Source organism: Petaurus breviceps, unplaced genomic scaffold (genome assembly GCF_028583685.1).
Source record: "Petaurus breviceps papuanus isolate PSGF00001 unplaced genomic scaffold, PetGlider_PUasm1.0 689, whole genome shotgun sequence".
Taxonomy (NCBI): domain Eukaryota; kingdom Metazoa; phylum Chordata; class Mammalia; order Diprotodontia; family Petauridae; genus Petaurus; species Petaurus breviceps.
In genome coordinates, this window is record NW_027186458.1 from 2,966,519 (window position 1) to 2,973,007 (window position 6,489).

The following is a 6,489-nucleotide window of genomic DNA, read 5'->3' on the forward strand; positions in this document are numbered from 1 at the left end:
GGTGTTGGGGTTTGGGGGTTTGGGTGCTGGGTTTTTTTGTTTGTTTGTTTGGGTGTTGGGGTTTGGGTGCTGGGTTTTTTTGTTTGTTTGGGTGTTGGGGTTTGGGGGTTTTTTCTGTATCCCTAAGTAACACTATGTTTCCTTTCCCTCTATCCTACACTGTGGCTCAAACAGCTGGGATATGTCACAAGTGAAAAATTGTCTAGGGCTCATTGCCCACAGCACTCGGTTTATCAAATTGTTCTACTCTCCATGATATCATATGTCTGTGTGCTCATTCCTCAACTGAGATAATTCTGAGTACCCCCAACCTATAGATATATATCTTAGTGCACAAACAGCACTGAGACTCTTGGAAACTACACACACACACACACACACACACACACACATACACCTATGTGTGTGCACATACACTGACATGTGTGATACGTGTGTGCACATATGTGTGTACACATACACATATACAATATGTGTGTGCACATGCATATAAATGTTTATTGAATTGAATTTTACTGAATTGACTTATTCAATTAGCTAAAGGAACATCTTCACTTAGCTTCTGAAGGGACTTCAAGTTTCCACATTAAATTATTACTTATTTTAATAGTCAATACAATGTTAAATTATTCACAAATGCTTCTAAGTAAATAGATGCTTCTTATATTCCCTTTCAGTCAAAGGAAGCTTCTTACCTGTGTGATCTTGGGCAGGTCATTAATCTCTCTAGGCCTCAGTTTCCTCATCTGTAAAATGAGATGGTTGGGAAGACATGGCCCTGGGGACCCTTTCACCTCTAAGGATAAGGTCATCAGAGAAGCAACATGATTCCAGATTTAGGGACATGCATAGTATTTCCATGAAAGGACAACAGGCTTGATAAACACTTCTTGATTGAGGGTATGAAGAGCTAGTACAGCTTAGGGCAGGGAATGAGCAGTAATTGATAATTAATTAATGAAGGATTAACAAGAAGATGTGCCAGGCACTCTGCTAAGCTCTTTTATTTTAAGCACTTGGGGGTAAGTAACTTGCTCAAGGTTACACAGCTAGTTATTTCTGGGTGGGTGCTAAGTGTCTGAGCCCGGATTCGATCCTGGGTCATCCCAACACTGGAGCCGGTGCTCTCACTGGCTGAGCTAAGTGTCTGAGCCCGGATTCGATCCTGGGTCATCCCGGCTCTGGAGCCAGTGCTCTTACTGGCTGTCTGCTAAGTTCTTCATGAATATTATCTCCTCCAATCCTCAGAATTCTGCTGGGAGGTAGCTGCTATCATTATCCCTATTTTACAAGTGAGGAAACAGGCAGACAGATGAAGTGACTTCCCCAAGGTCTCACAGCTAGTGTCTAAAGTCAACCTTGAACTCAGATTGATTCCTGACCCTGCACTCTGACAGTGTCACCTAGCTGTCCTAACACCCCCTTGGGGTGTGTCCTCAGTTTGGGAGGCCCACCTGGGTTCTAGTCTGAGCTCTTCCTCTAACTAGCCCTGTGAATTTAAACAAATCACAACTTCCCCTAAGTCGATTTTTCTTACCTGTTACACTGGGAAGATTGGGGTCATCAAGAATGAGAAGCTTGGACCAACTCACCCAAGGTCATAAAATGGTGGGTGAGATTCAAACCCAACTCTAATTCTAAATCCTCTCTCCAATCCCCCCCTAAGGTGACCTCTAGGAGTTAACATAGGAAAACCTCCACTAGCTACTGTCATCCTCCAAGGGCAGCTTTCAGACCCAACATTCTGTAACTCCCCTTACTGGTGACCTCTAAAGCTAGGTGTCACAATGGATAGAGATCTAGGTCTGGAGTCTGAAAAACCTGAGTTCAAATCCAGCCTCGGACACTTGCTGGTTGTATGACCCTGGTGAAGTCACTTAACCTCTTAAGCCTCAGACTCCTCAACTGTAAAATGGGGATAAAAATGGCTCCTACTTTCCAAGGTTGTTGTAAGGATCAAATGAACGATTTGTAAAGCTTTGGGCACAGAGCCTAGCACATAGTAGGTGATCAAAAAAATGCTTATTTCCTTCCCTTCCATCCACACTAGTGGGCATTGTAGTGTAAACTAATGTAGATTATGAAATGAATAACAAAGACTGAAAGGAAAAACCATAAGATGGAAAGCAAACATTCTGCCTGTGTAGCCAGCTGGTGATTCTAATAAGGACCAAGTTTAAAGGAGGAGATGTTTGAAAAGGCAATCTCCCCACCTCCCTCCCCTCCCCATCCCCCCTCTTCTCCCCACCTACCATCCCCTCCACATCCCTCCTCCCCTCCCCTCCCCACTCCCAGTCCTTCAGAAAAAGGTCTATTTGGGCTTTCCCCTTTGAAGTTTTTAAGAAACAGTGTTAAAATCAATAGAGAGGGGAAGGGGCAAGATAAACTCATAAACATTTTCCATTCTTCATGGAAATAAAAAGGAGTATCCTTCTGTTGTATTAATAAAGAGATGGGGATGGGATGTGTGATTTCACTAGTAACAAGAACTCCCGGATGAGGAAATTCCCTCCACTAATACATCTCTGCCACTCATCATCTTCGTTGCCTAGAACAGAGAGATGAAGTTGCTTGCCCTTAATCACACAGTAAGAATGTATTAGGGGCAGGACTTGAACCTAGGTCTTCCTGCCTCCAAGGCCAGCTTCCTGTTCACTAGACCATACTGATTCATACTGAAGGCTATTAGCATTACATGTTTGATAAATAAATCCAGTATTATCTCCTGTATATCTCCCATGGAAAGGAGTAGCTATATTATTCCCATTTTATAGGTGATGAAACAGAGGCACCAAGGGCAACTCACTAAAGGTCACTTCAGAGGCTGTATTTGAACTCAGGTCTAGCAATCGATAATGTATGATGCCACATTGGCTCTGCATGCAGTACCCATTAGTTTTACTAGAAATTGGAATGGAATTTTGCTGAAAATAAGAGAGGATGGGAGAAGAGAGAAAAGAAATTTTAAAAACTCTTCAATTAAGAAAAAAATCCCCCCAAATCCCTGATTTTTCCCCCAGAACTGAGTTAAATAAATAGTAGGCACTTACAATAAAGTGCTTGTAGTGGTCTTATAGTAAAGAAGAAGGGTTTGAGTTCTGCTTCTGATACCTACTGGTCATATGGTACTAAGCAATCACTTCCACTCTATGACTCGAGTGGGTGAAGAGAGTGTCTCCACAGGAACCAAAGAAAGCACTGGCCCAGCCCCGAAAAATAAAAGTAAATGGTATCATTTTAAGAAGAAAAGGAAAAACAGTTGCCAGAGCTTAGGGGGATGTGGTGTTTTATCTGACAGTCATTAAACTAAGCTCGAGGACAAGAGGCAATATGGGGCCATCCAAGGAGCAGCGGTCAGGCAATCAAGGAGTCAAGAGAGCCTATGTTTGAATCCTTACTCTTCTATTTTATAGCTATGTGACCTTGGCCAGATCTGAGCCTCAGCATTTTGAAAAATGGAGCTCATTAGTGATGATGCAATGTCAAGCTCAAGAACTCAGAAAGACATTGTTTTGGGGGGAAGGGAGTCCCCCTTTGCCTTCATCTACTCCTAGATGAAGAAACAGACCCCCAAAAAGGGAAGAGACTTGCCCAAGGTCACACAGGCAGTCCATAGCAGAAGGTTCATTGGCATCTGTTTGTCTTGCCTCCAGACAAAGCTCAAATCTAAGCTTCTCCCCTTATAACTCTAAACTTTTAAAGGAAACCTCAAGATCTGTGCTTTCAAACTATTGCCTAAATCCTGGAGCTAGCCCGAAGACCCAAATTCAAAACCAGCCTTGCCCCTGGGACATCTTGGGCAAGGTTCTTCTCTCTATGCCTCTGTTTCCTAGTCTGGAAAAAGAGGACAGGAACTCAGAGGACCCCCTAAAGTCACTTCCAGCTCTAACCCCCCTGAAACCCATCTCCTGAACATTTCAAAAGCATCTCCAGGATGAGAAGAGAGAATTTTCAGAGAATAGAGAAAACCTCGATATCATGTTCTAAGGCCAGTGAACAGTATCTGCAGCATTCATTAACAGGAATTTCTAGCAGCAGCCCCAGTGTGCCATTCGGTGTGTCATTCAAAGACAACTTAGGGGCCTGGGTCTGTGATTTCCTCTAAGTATCTCCAGGCATGGAAATGCCCTTCACTGATGCAGATCATCAATTTCTAATGCTTAGAGAATTTCCAGGCAGGCACCTTGAGAGAGCGCAAGTGATTTGCCTGTTGCTATAATTGTTATATAATATGCAACATTTATTACGTGCCAAAGATAGAAAATGAACCCAGGTCTTCCTGACTCCAACACAGATGCCAAGCTTGTTTATAGAAAAGGAAAAGAACTGTTCTGTCACCAGAGGGAAGTAGAAGGGTAGAGACTGAGAGTGAAGATAATGGAACTGGGGAGTCAAAGGACTGGGTCCTAATACTGGCCCGGCCACTTCCTTCTTTCGTGACCTTGAGTAACTTCAGAAGTTGTCAGGCTGCCTCTGAGGGTTCAAGGATCTATACTGACACTCTAAAGAAGCTACATTAAACGTCTGGGAAAGGATACAAAATAAATCTCTGCTATGACACAGTAGCGAGTGTTGTTGGATCAAGCAGGAGAATTGGAGTCAGGGGACCTGAGTTTGAATCCTACCTCAGACACATCCTACCTCTGTGACGCTGAGTCTTGCTGGCTTCCTCCTGTGCAAAGTGACACCCGTAACTGCCTCTCAGGGGTTTTCTCTACCACTGAGTACTTTTCGAAACTGATAGCGCTCTATATAATTGGGAGCTGGTACAATTTGGATTACTTTCTTTTTCTAAAACTCTTCACTAATTGAGCCCCAGCTATTGGATCTGAAGTCCCTAGAGGTTAAGTGCCTTGCTGAGGGTCAGGAGAAAATCCAAACCGAGGTCTGCTGGATTCTATACCCAGCCCTCAATACCTCCTGGAAGGAAACGTTTGTATCTGCTCAAAGGGAAAAGGGTCGTATTGGCTAAAAACAGAACTGCAGGATTTGAGAGTTGGAAGGAAAACTTAGCAGTCATGCACCAACCCATACGTGAAAGGAATCCCCATTACAACATGTCCAACAAATGCAAGCAATGGACTTTGAGGCAAATGGTGGTTCTGCAATTTACCATCTGTGTGATCCTGGGAAAGTCAGAGGCTCTCTGATCCTCAGCTTCCTCATCTGTAAAATGAGGTAACTGGGCTGGAAGACTATAGTTTTGAGTCTATAAAACAATTCTCCTCCCTTAAAATTTACTACATAGCTAGAGTACTTTGTGACTATTCAATTGCCAGGAATCTTTAATTTACAAAAATTATAATAAAAAATAAATCACTTAACAAGGAGGCTGTTTTGAATAGCAAGCATTTGAGATGTGATTTGATTTGAAAAATCTGGATTTAAACACTTTTCATGCAATAGTCAATATGTCATCTGAGGCACCTGCATCCCAGTTTGTGACTATCAATGAATTCCACATGGACAAAGAGAGGTAAGGACTGGGGCAGGAATGAAACCAACAGAGCACTTTGGCAAAGACGTCACTAATCACACAGGCTGCTCAGTAAAGAAATGAAGAGACCCTTTCATTAATTAATATATTTTCTGCATTATAGTTAACATAGGTACTTTCTTTGCATCACCCTTAGTTTTCGTTAGGTACTGCTATTTTTGTTATATTCAGACATGAGTACATTTCAACAGTCCTTTGCAATAAATATCATAAAATAATAGAGATTCACATAATAAATATTCTTTACAATAAAAAAGTTTAACAGACTTTTGTCTTAAAAATAGTCAGAATTCAACTTTGTGATTTATACATACAATATACAAGACATGGCCACATGAGGCTAAGGCAATGCTGGCCTGAGGCAGGTCGGAAATCCCTCTGTTCACCTGCAGGGCTCAGCTGGATGGGCCTGCAGCTCTAAGATGGAGACTGGGGGCAGGGTGGGTGCAGAAGAAAGGGAGCCAGGCACGGGACCCAGAAGATAACTCAGATACAAATACCACCCAGGTTAGCGATCAAAGTGACCTCAATGACAGCAGAAACTGAAAGGGGGAAGAAAGAATGACAAGGGTGTAGTAGGGAGGGCTCGAAGAGGGGGCCTTGAGCAGCTAACAGGACTCCAAGGAGAATATTTATATTATCAAGAAAATCAGAAATGGGGGGAGGGGAGGGAAGGATACCCTTGGCAATCCCTGGAATAAGCCAATGCCAAAATTGGGGGGTGGGAGGGAGGGAGGAGAAGAAGAGAGTATAGAAGCAAGGAGGGTGGGGTAAGGGAAGAGAGGTGGAGAAGAAACTTTATGCACCATGAAGACAAGGTTACACCCTCAAGGGAAGATTCAAACCCCACGAAAAAAAAAATTCTAAGGGGAACTCCATTCATTCCCTAGCTTACTCCAGAAATTAAATTGATTATTCTTTTAGCACTCCACCACAAGGAAACCGACACACACACACACACACACACACACACACACACACACACACACACA

The 6,489-nt window shown here is 42.9% G+C and overlaps 1 protein-coding gene across 3 annotated transcripts in view; it reads right to left on the reverse strand.

Annotated features, from left to right (window-relative positions):
* Positions 1-5,568: 5,568 nt before the first annotated feature.
* The window catches only part of SPRY1 (sprouty RTK signaling antagonist 1), an 8,412-nt gene continuing 7,491 nt past the window's right edge, over positions 5,569-6,489 (reverse strand). For all 3 annotated transcript variants that reach the window (XM_069104862.1, XM_069104863.1, XM_069104861.1), the window contains one exon: positions 5,569-6,489. This exon is cut by the window's right edge and continues 1,358 nt beyond it. The gene's annotated coding sequence lies outside the window, so the exon portion shown is untranslated.